The sequence below is a fragment of the Serinus canaria genome, chromosome 2 (genome assembly GCF_022539315.1).
Source record: "Serinus canaria isolate serCan28SL12 chromosome 2, serCan2020, whole genome shotgun sequence".
Lineage (NCBI taxonomy): Eukaryota > Metazoa > Chordata > Aves > Passeriformes > Fringillidae > Serinus > Serinus canaria.
The window spans coordinates 55701575-55712763 of NC_066315.1; positions in this window are offsets into that span (position 1 = coordinate 55701575).

Below are 11189 nucleotides of genomic sequence, written 5' to 3' on the forward strand. Positions count from 1 at the left end.
CAGCAGAGCCTCTCTGCCTGCTGGGACAGTCACTCACTGGGGGAAACCCTTGTGTAGGGTTTTGGGCTCCTCAGACCTACAGCTGATGCTTTCCATGCATCCCTGTCCCCCCACACAGGTGTGGCACCTGCTGCACCTGGCACAGTCCCTTTACCTTCTGCTGGACACTCTGTGACAGAAACAGCGCTATGTTTCTGCCAAAAGCTGTTTACACCCATGCAGGAGGGAAGAGGATTGTCCCCAAAATAAACTGCAAAGGGAAAACTGCTGCCTTCCCAGCTCCCACATCAGTCTTTAGACACCAAACACCACCATCTCGGGCACATCCACACCATAAACCTGCAAGAGTCAAAAGTGATAAACAAAAATACATAAAAGTAATCTTCCTTGCAACTCTACCAAGTTTCTTGTGAAATTTGCTCAATTTCTTTTAGCAAAGTTTTATAAAAGGCTAACAGATTACAACATTGTCTCATTAAAGCAAAACAAACATTTTGAAGAGAACATAGTTCAAAGTACAGTTAGAGAAAGTATCTTCTCTCTACGCAGAGTTATCCTTTCACTAGAAGTTTATTTTGTTGTTTAAACTGAATTCTGGAAGTATTAACTTAGATGCTCAGTGTAAGAAATAATAATTGCAAATACGCAACATTGTTACCTCTGCTGAAAAAGCTGAGCTGTTTCTTTAGCAAGCGTTCCCTAGGGAGAGATGTTAGAAGGCTGAATATACAAATACCTATAGTCTGCAGAGATTAAATAAAGTCATTTTAATTAATTCCCAAGGGGGAGAGAGTCTTTCCAACCTCTAAATTGTATGGAAGCTCTGCAAGAAAAAAAAAAAAGAGACATGGTGTGTAATTTCAGCTGCTTCACAGCTTTTTTCCACCCCAGAAAACACAAAAGGTTTTCACAGCGATACAGGTTATCTTCCTTAGGACTGATACCCTGAGAAGGGGAAAACTATGTCTCACTTGGCCTCAGAAATGCTGCTAACAGGGAAAACATGAAATAATTTTCTCTGCTATCTTGAAAACACAGATCTATAATTTAAGAAGTTGTTCCCCACCAATTTAAAATAATGTCAGGTTACACACCTAAAAGAGATGTGCTCTCAGAATGTGCTGCAATAAGTGTGCATCATTCCCTGTCACTCTCCTAGCCCTGTGAATACTCCAAGGACTGGAGCTGCCGTAAATCAGAATGCATTAATTCCATGCCTTAAGGAGCTTGCAGGGAAATGTCTCTTGCCTGCTGCTGGTACTGTCATCTGTCAGAGGGGGAGCTGGTTTTGCTGAGGCATGTGGGTGCTCTTTCCATGCCAATAAGAGCTAACAGTAATTGATGTTAATAAAGCAATACTCTTTTACACTTACTAAAGGCATGGACTTAATGATCAGCAAGCATAAAAATAAAACTAAATGGAAACTCATCATACATGTTAGCTAGAATAGAACAGCTACAGTACATTAGAATATCCCCATGAAAAAATCCTCAAGTTTCAAAGAAGCCAAACTATGGATAAAAATAAACCATTTTGCAAAAAAATCTTTTTTCATGGAAATTTCCATAGCCACAATGAATGGCACTGTGGCCTCCAAATAAATTTCAATACTTCTTGCTGTTCTAGAATTCTCACCCTAAGCAGGAAGACTAGGCCACAAGTCTGATTCTATTTGTGTTTCTTTAATTGGTTCCAAAAGAGAAAGCTGGTCAGGTAAAAATCTGAGCCCATGATCTTCTAATGGAAAAACAGAAAGAATAAAGAAGAGAAAGAAGAAAGAATAAACTGCTATAAACATGCAGGAACTTAACATCTCAGTGATCCTCTGTGACCATATGTAATTGTTACTCATGCTCTGAAAATACAACGTAAAGATCAGTCAGATAAGAAGGTTTTTAATTTTGGGTAACTCATAATGCTGCTGTTCCTGTGTCAAAAAAAAACCACCCCCACAAACAAACAACAGCAAAAAACACCTTTCTACCAGCAATGCACCTAAACATTTAAACACCTATCCTTTGTTAATCCCCATCCAATCACTACTACTCCCCTTTACAGATGGGTATCTTCAGCATTAAAAAAAAAAAGAAAATTAAGGGAATATAATATGATTCCATGCAAAATACAGCAAGTCCAGCCCTTGGAGGATTTCTCTCTGCTTTTACATATTCTGTATTTCAGGTTTTACTGCTGCTGAGATGGTTTGTCTAGCTGATAATTCTTTATGTGACACAGAACCATTCTGAAAGATGTCTGTGTGACAGAGTAATGAATTTCCTTCCTGTTACAAGTTTTACCTATCTCAGATTTCATAATCATGTCACTCCAAATCCAAGGGAGCCACCAGTTTTTTTTCACAACCTATTTCACCACTCTCACTGGGGCTCCTCCCTGTGGGTCACACTGTGGCAATTTCAGCGGCAGTTTGCCAGGCCACAGAAGGAAAAGAGCACCTGATGCCATGTCTCTGGGAAGGGTTAAGGAGGAGACAAGATGGAAGCATAGCAGTGGGTGAGAGACAGATAATCTCCTCCTGCACATGTATTGGAAACTCAAGAACCAAATACTCCTGTCTTTTCTGTGGTGAGCATTAAAATCCCACACAGCCTGGGCATGTTACATTTCACTATACACTCCCCAGAGCAGGACTATGGGGATAAAACTCTGTGTTCTCCTGCTAATTATTTGACCAGGACAGATTTTCTCCAACATGTATGTTGGCACCAAGAAAACTTTCAAGAGTTTGAAGAGAGACTGACCTGCGAAACATTCCTTGAAGTCAGTTATGGAAACACTTCCAATAAAGAATTACACCAAAAGCCATGGAGACAAATACTCACAGGCCTTGAGAGAAAACCCAGGAATTCCTCCAAGTCCAGGAAAACCTAGCTTCCTTCAGTAACGACAAGCCTTTGGGGAAGGAAAAAGGTAGCAATCAGAGATATTAACTACCAGTTCCTTCTGCTTATTACCTAAGGAGAGAATGCCGCTCTGCCTGGGTCAGGGTTCCACTAGGCAGAAGAGACTATGAATTTCATAACAAAAGCAGCCCTCAGAAGGAGAGAGAAGCCCAAAGGAAAATAAATCAGATGAATCGGTGCTTATTGATGTCTGCATCCATTACATGAGAAGAAGCTGAAAAATAGGCTGAAGGGAAACTCTCAGACATGAAGTTCCTTTCTGCAGCTGAGCTTGCTTCTGGCAGACAGGGATGCTCTCATTTCCTAGCTTATCCTAAACATGTGCTGCCACTGCTCCCCTTGGGCTGCCTCCAGTGCTCATCAAGCTTCTCAGTGAGCTGATACAAATTTTCAGCATCGGCCCAAAGCACAAACACATTGAACTACTGAAGTTTCTCCATAGGCCAGTCTTTGGAACCCCTTGCTTGCTTGGAAACCGCAGAGCTCCTCTCAATCAGAGTGCCGAGGAGCTCGCTCCTTCCTTCCTTCCTTCCTCCCTCCCTCCCTTTTTGCCTTAACTGTCAGAAATGGATTAGTTTTGCCATTCCACCGATTAAAGCCATTAAAACAATCCGAAGGAGGGAAATGCAAATGAGCTTCCCAGTGGAAGTTCAGTTATCTTCGGAAAACGCAGCAGGGAGATATAAGGGGGGGGGGGGTGAAGCCAGCTCCTAGGAGACTCACGGGGAAACTCTCCGGAGCTGCGCCGTTCCCAGGGAAGGGCGGTGGGAGGCGGTGCTGCCAGCAGGGGCGGGACTCGTGATTTCCATAGAGCGCTCCCAGAATGCGGCGCGGTATCCCGGCGGGAGAGAAAGGATCTTTCCTGTCCCTAAAGGAGTGTCTTTGCAACCGTGGCTTTCACCGCCCTGCCGGGAATACGGACCTGAATGCCTGGGTAGTGGAAAACGAGGGACGCTATTTCTCCAGTAGCCATAACTTTAAAGTCATACTTTTAAGGGAGGTATAAATAGTACTGCTGGAGAACGGAGCCTTTGGCTGGTCCGAAGGTAGTGGGGTATCTCAATTGATTGTTCACAGTCAGTTACAGATTGATCTCCTCGTTCTCTCTTTCCCCCCTTCCCACTACTGCACTAGACTAGTCTTTTGCACCCCGAGCAGACCTTCCCACAGCATTTGAGCACCAGACTCTCAGCTCCAGCGTAAGGAAAAGCACAGCCCACGCCACAGCCAAAAAAAAAACCCCTCTTATAAATATTTATAACAGTGCCTGCTATCGCAATATCCACATTTCCAGCCACATTCTTGGTGGTTCAGCCTGCCAGGCATTGCCTGCAGCCTCCAAAGCACTGAACATAACCTGGCTAATTTAGACTAACCTGGTGACATGCCAGGAGCACAGCAGGGTGCTCTCAGCAGAAGTGTCCCATAGAGATAGGACTGGTTACAAGCATCTATAAACACATACCACTTAGCGCAGTTAAAAGTGTTGCCAAGCATTTTTGAGAAGTGGTGTAGGAACCTCATTTTCAAAACTACACCTGGTCAGACAGGTGCACCAGAGCAGAGGTGGCAGAAGGGACAGCCTAGCTCTGTCTCTGATGGGTAGAGAGCTAAAGTATTGTCTGAAAAGATGCACATCTGACCATTTTCAGGAAGAGAGGTGTCTCCTTGGCCTTGGGCAGAAGGCCTATCCACTGTTGTTAAAACATGGAGGGTCACACACCTGCTGCTCAAAGATAAATTCTTTGATGGAGCATGTCAGGCTCCTACTTTCCAAAAGGGAGTTCTATGCTGACGATCACAACAGACTGCAAGCACAGTTCTGTGACCTCAAGAAAGGTGTTTAGGTCTGAAAGAGGGGTGGCCTTCAGGCCCTTTTCTGCTGGCTGGAGCTTCACTGGGCTTTACCCACCACCCTGTTTGTTTGGGATTTTGTCTGATTCTCTCCCCATAGAGAGAAAATCTCCATAGAGATTTTTACGCCATAGGTGCATCCCAGATACCAAACTTCAGGCTTTACATTCCAGTGCAGGTGCCAGTCACCTAATTTTCTGACAATGAATCTTTTACTGGAATTAATAAATCATGGCTTGTGATGAGGAAAATTTTGTTCCATCTATAGTGTTGGATAGATCTTGCATATTCGGAAAGATTAACACTGGATTCAATGTAGTAGAAGGAAGAAAAGTTGGCCTAGGAAAAAGGAAATGTCATAGACAGCAGAGAGCCACATAATAACCACTCCTTTCTTGTGGCAAACAAATGAATGTAGCAGGACACTTATTAACACATTTGATAGGTTCTCTGAAGTCAAAGTGTCTGAAGAAACTAAATTTTGCTATTAGACTCTATTGAGTCTGAAAATGTTCATTATTTAAACACTATTAAAATGCATGGTCTAAATTAGTTATTGATTTCAGCCAATCACCAGATGAAAGCAAGGAATGCTTCAAAGTAAAAGAGTTTTGTGGCAATGTTATTTTTCCCCCCTATAAACAGTATCCCAAGATCTACAACTCTCACGAGAACTTTTTTGTACAGTTCTACTAATTTTATATCTGAACTGATGCATGTCTCCTAAGTGTTTTCTCTTGTTTTTTAGCTCTCATATGGTTATTGATCTGTAGTTACTAGTGGCAAATACATGTAATTGGCTGTATTGCCTGGTACTGCCTGTGATTCATTGACATATGTGTAGCAATCTTCACACATTGTCCTAATTTCCTCTTTCCTTTCCAAGCAGTGTGTTTTCCATCAGTGACTTAGGTCTGGCCTTTCAAAGTGCAGTGCTTCATACTCAAGAGGATGACTTGCTCCTTATATATCCACAGTTCCTCTTCAGGCTGAAGTGTTCAAGTACTGGATGTCTTGTGACACTGAAGTTTGACCATCCCTATAATTTTCAGCAAAACAAGCTGCATTATTAGGAAAATAACTCCAAACAAACACTGATTTTATCATACCACTGAAACTGTTACCACAGCACTGTAATCAAAGGAGGACTTTTTGATCCTTACCCGTTCTTTTGGACATTTCCCTGCATGAGCAAGCACTACCCTTACACCTACTGTTGTGTAGCTATAGCAAACAGCATGCTTCAAGGAGATCATTAACAATTATGGTGCACTTTGGAAGTGAAAGAATGAAAAAAACCAAACCCACTGTGACCCTTTTTTTAAATTTAAAATGTGGTTTTTCTATTGAAAGAATGGCTGGTTTGTCCAAATTGAACATTAAGGGTGATGTCTGAGAAAAACAAAGAGGCAGGCAGATTACAGTAAGGCCACTGATATTTCCATGGACTCATTAGCACACCAGTAAACAGCTCTCTCAATTTGCATCTGCTGAAGTCAGGTGCTCTATTACTGCTCCTTCGGGCTCAGGGAAAGGTGCTTAAACAAAGCTCAACCCTCTTGTCACTGGGCCCTCTGTGACAATCTGCTGGCTGGGACAAGCTACAGCTTAGTTAAACTAGTGGAGTTTTACTTGTTATATGTTAGTAGGTATCTTGAGACTGAAAAAGACCAAAACCAACTCAAAATCACAAAAGAAGTACCAACCCCCACATGAAAATACATCACTAAAGTCCACTGTCCAAAGGCATCAGCAGAAGTTACATATGAAATATTCCACATGGCAAAGTGAATGCAAAACTGAATGCAAACTTCCTTACTCAAAGCAGCAATACCAATTTCCAGTGGCATGTCCTGAATGCATTCTGTTGTTCAGAAATGAGTGTTAGTGCAGCAGGAGCAATCAGCAGAGCTGTGGAGCCTAGTTTGTGTTGCATACTTTGTCTGGAATAGGCCCATAGGTTAAATGAAAGTTATGAAGCTGAATATGGAAAGCAAACAGCAGAGAACTTGTGGTCTGATGTGTAAACCAACAAGATTAGCTGAGTAAATGGCCTTGTCTAGCATCAACTTCTCTAACTTCAGGAAAAATCTATAAATTACCTTTCCCTCCTCCCCTGAGACCACCTTCTGCTGGTTTTTTTTTTTTTTTTTTTGCTTTTTTATCATTCTGAGCAGCATTTTACCAGGCTGTACTGCAGAACAATTCTCTCCTACTGTAAGGCAAAAGATACCAGATTTCAGGAAGGCCACTATAACTTAGACAAAGGCAAGTAGAAGGTATTAATGCAGGCCAGGCTGTCAAGTGTCAGCTTTCACTATGAAGAAACAACTGGCTGTCCAAAACCCCAGCCTGTGGAATTCCTTCAGAGGATTAGGTTACTGATGGTGATAAGGGTTTTATTTGCATGGTTGGATTAATATAGCTTATCTCCTTTATGTTTCTCTTAACCAAGTCACACATAGCTTGAGAAGTGAACAGCATTTCTGAAACTGAAACTCCCACCTTTTTAATGTAAGGATTTGGCGCAGTTCACAGACCACATCCCTTTCTCTCTGAATGCAAAAATGAAACTGGAGAGTGGTCATGTTGTTCCAGACCCAAGCAGCCTCATCCAGCCTCTACAAAGACATGATCATTTATTTTTCATGGTACATATAGATCTTGTTCAAATTACAGCACAATGGTTTCACATAAAACCAGCTGCTCCTGACACAAAATCCAGCACTAAAATTAACATGACGTCGTCTGTGGCCTGAGAGCAGGCAGAGCTCTGTCTAAAAGAACTTGCTTCAAGTGCAGAGCAACCTCCAAGGATATTGAAAAAAACAATTGACTTGTGAGTGGGATCTGGGCAGATATGAGGACAGGTTATACATGGTAGAAGAACGTTTCTTTTGCCCATGGTTGCATGGCTTCACACAACCTACATGGGTCCAGGAAGGAAAAGAAGGGAAGCCCTTTGTAGTCAGCAACTGTGAGCCCTCACCTGGCACATGCACTACAGTGACATGCCCTGATTCCTGTGACTCTTCAAGCTGTGCTGAAGTCTTAGAAACGCCTGGCAACTGATCCAAAATGCTACTGCACTGAGTTTTGCTAGGGTTGCTCATAGATCCCTGATTTGCACTGACAAAGGGAGTTCTGCAACTGAAGCACAGCAAACCAAAGCCAAATTGCATAACAAATACAAGGGTTTATACCAGTTTGACTAAGCAGATTACACAGTTTGCACAGGGCTTGACTTACTCACTACCCACATCAAGGGCTGAGCATACAGACTGCAACACTCAGCCCTCAGCCCAGTGTCCATGACCCATGCAGGCTGTCAGCAAAAGGCCTTTTGGAGCACCAAGTTTGCAGTGGCTTCTCTTGCCTACCAAAAAAGAAAGGATGGCAGTCTGATCACTGCAGTAAATGCTACTTTCTGAGAAGCCTTTAACCTATAGCATTTATTCACGTTCTACTTTCCAGAACATCGCTACTTTCCTCAGCACATAGCTTCACACACAAGAGGGCAGAGAAAACTTTGTGGCACCAGCTCTGCAGTGCCTTTCTTGCCTGCCACTAGCCAAATCCTGGACCATACCCAGGCACTACCATAATTAGCAGTTCAGGCAAACAAAATTGCTGAGAGTAGAAACCAGGTAACAACCTTGATTGCAAACCCTCTACTGTTAACAATTCTCTTCCAGTACTAAAAAAACTATCACTTAATTCAGTATCAAGATCCCAGGACAGTATTTACTGTCACAGACACAGTACAGACAAATTCCTCAAGGAGCACCAGCTGTGCTACAGTTGCTGCCTACCTTAGTTCTTAACCCTTCAGGGAAAGGAGCTAACCCTGAAGAAGTCCCAAGTCTGACTACTTTAAGATGTACTACATTTTACAGAACTAAGTTTGTTTCCAAGAGGATGAATGTGTGGGAGATACACCAGGCCAGGCTCCATGGACTTTTAATATTAGACAAATCCTGCTGAAGCATAAACTGCAGGATCTCTTCCAACTGGAACCATAATCAGAAATTATGTCATAGGCTCATGCAGCTGTAGCAAAGAGCAAGTGAGGGGAGCTCCCTCATTCTCTTGCACTGCACTTTTTTTTTCTTCTGTAAGGGAACAACAAGGCTAATCAGCAGCATTTGGGTAACTGTTTAATAAAAGAATTTAGGATGCTTAGAAAGCATCCTAATGCTTCCGGAAGGAAAGAGCAGACATTGAATAGTGCATTTAACAAATTCCAAAAGATGGTATGAGCTGTTCTTCTTAGAATGCATCAACCACATTAATATCACTTTCTGTACAGAGATAACAGAGCTCATGGTGTATCCATCCCAGTGAGTTTCACAGAGGGTTCACACGATGTTGACAGTGCACACAGCAAGGGATAGGATACTTGTACTAAGGAAAGCAATTTGCTTTCTACTGTGACTCTGCCCAAAGCTTAGAGGCAACAGTATTCTCATCTTGCTGGGGAGTTATAAATGCATTTATTATGACATGCAGATGCCAAGGTGAGTGGCACAGCAAGGACTCACAGGAAATGTGGCCAGGTGACACCAGTGTAAGGATGGAACATTCCCTCTACTGCTCACAGTCTAAATCCATAACCTGCTTGGGGTAACACTGCCTGCTCTTGCAGCTCACTGTTGTCAAGAAACTGTAAGCAGTATTAATTACTGTATTCCTATTCAGCTCTGACTCAAGCACTGCTGCTCCTGAACAAGAGTCATGTGTTTCAGCACCATACTGAAGGAACTGTTTGTGTACCAGGCTGCCTCCACCTGGGGAGGCAAGGAAGAGAGAGATGGCAGGAGCACTGAGCAAGCACATCTAGGACACTCCCCTGGGCCTTGTGTCTTCTCTTGCCAGAGGGGCTCCCTGGAGGCTGCAGAGGTTTCAACCCAGAGAGGGGTTGGCTCCTGCTGGGAGGAAGCAGTTTAAAGGAACAGTACAGCATTGGCAATGACAATGCTAATAATTTAGCACATGTCAGAAGAGACGTGAGAAATGCTCATGCTCAACTTTAACCCTTACTGTCCCAAGGAGAATGGTGCCTCAGCCTTTCACCACCCATAAAGGACCCTCCCTTCTACAATTTCCACATTTATCCATATTCCCCTGTTAGACAGCAGCTGTTTTGGAATAAAACCCTTTAAGTCTGCAAACAACTAACAAGGAGTAATTTAGTTCCCCACAGTGCTGTGTGAGGTATTTGCTTAGGCACAGAGCCTGAACTGTGTTTTAAGAACTGATTTTAAAAGCCTGTGCCTAGTTCTTTGAAGAACTGAATTAATAATACTGACAGATAGGACAGAACTTGTTACTTGTCTTGCATGTATCTTTTCTAAAGCTGAAAAATAATCACCTCTGGTGTTCAGCTAAGTCTCATCTCATTCCTGTTGCCTGCACAACACATTTAGAATAGATTATAGCTTTTGAAAGCTCTACAGAAGAGCTGCAAAGAGAAATGGCAGTAGATGGGAAGATAATGCACTTTATCTGGTAAGAGTCTTGTAGATGAATACTGCCTAAGCTTAACAGCCATCTGTCCACTTAAGGACAGTGGAAAGAAAAAGCCCTCTAATGTGAAAAAAGGAGATGGATACTGCTTTAACACTTACTTTCTTAGCATGTCCCAGCTTTTGCTGATAAAGAATAGGAGCTGAATAGCGTTCAGGCACACCCCAGCACTCCCAGGAGATTTGATACTGTCCCTCTCACTCACAATCTGCTGGTGAGCTTTGTTCATTATCTTTGGCTAAACCATGAATTAAGAGAAAGCCTTCCTGCAGTCCCATACACCTCTGCAAGAGTAATTTGATAGTTGTGCGTTGCTGTGTGGGTTGTTAACAGTGGGGGACAGTCCCCTGCTAAGGCGGAAGGGAAGGACACCCCTACAATAGGGATGCCACGTGCAGTAGGAAAGCATAAGGACTATGTATCCCCTTGCAGTCCCTTTGAGTCCCCAGACTCTACCTGAACAGCCACCTCCTGGACATGGGTTTATCCTTGCTACACAGAAGAATGCATCTCTCCAGAAAAAAAAGAAAAAAAAGACTGGGGAGTGGTTTTAGATTTACACACCCTTCAAAAATCTAAAAACTAATGCACCAAGCAATTACTAAGGAAGTCTAGTCATATTTTCAAAGACAAAAATAGTGCTGCTAGAAGAAGAACTACCTGTAAAACAAAAGGTGAATCAAAACTTCCTCAGGGACACTCAAGCCACACACACTGCAGCATCACAGCTCTGAGAAGGGTCAGACAGTCCTTCTAGAGAGCATAGAAGCACTGTCTGCAACCTCAACATGGCCCATGAATTTATGGACACATCCAAACTGGGCCACTAGATAAAACCCCACTTTTAAATGCATATAGTCCCAAGGGCAGCACAGAGAGGATGTAAT